Source organism: Acyrthosiphon pisum, chromosome A1, assembly GCF_005508785.2.
Source record: "Acyrthosiphon pisum isolate AL4f chromosome A1, pea_aphid_22Mar2018_4r6ur, whole genome shotgun sequence".
Taxonomy (NCBI): Eukaryota; Metazoa; Arthropoda; class Insecta; order Hemiptera; family Aphididae; genus Acyrthosiphon; species Acyrthosiphon pisum.
Window position 1 is genome coordinate 131,425,466 of NC_042494.1, and position 919 is coordinate 131,426,384.

Below are 919 nucleotides of genomic sequence, written 5' to 3' on the forward strand. Positions count from 1 at the left end.
ACTCACTCAGTGACAACGGGGACTTCTGTCCTTGCGCGTACGGCGGTGTTATATAGTAAAATAGTTTTTGCTGTCTCGGCACATCTTGCTTCATTGACCTATATTAATATCTAAATTGCTACGTTGATTTTTACATGTAATATATTTACATTAAATAATATTACAGTGACGACTGTCTACAATATACGACAGTCCCCATTGTTTTTTAGAAAAAATGCCCTCATTTTTTAATGCTATTGCTACATAAAAATGTCTTATTACTATATTAAATACTAACTTATTTTATCACTAAATTACTGTCTCGGCATTTTCGCGTCGTTGACTATACAGTATACAATTATGTTTTAAGGTTAATTTAATTCTAATATTTTAAGCGTTTAATGCATGCTTAAAAGGAATATGTGAATACGTAAGGGTTTGTTCATTGGTCTATTGAAAGTAATAATTTAAACATTTATATAACTGAAAACATCACAAGTGCAAGCCAAATTCATAAAAATAAAAATAGAAATAAAATCTAATGACAATGTTACTATTGCACCAAAATCAAAGTCAAAATTAAGATTAGGTATATGCGACAATATTATGTGAGGATCTAGAATTAATCAAATACATATAATTTACAATACACATTAATGATTAATTGACATAATTGTACATTATTCATTACATAACTATTTTAATTCAATAATCAACTTTAATTGAACTATATAATTTTAATATAAATGGAAAAAAAAATGAATACATATGAAGTTGTAATAATTTATTGATTGGTCCTTTTGTGGCAATAAAATTTCTTAGAGATTGTTCATAGTTTGAAGTATAATATTTTTATTTCGACGAATAGCAGTAAATGTTTGTTGTTCTTCTATGAGATTTTATACTTTGATTCTGTGGTAATTAGTTCTTCTTCTATTTT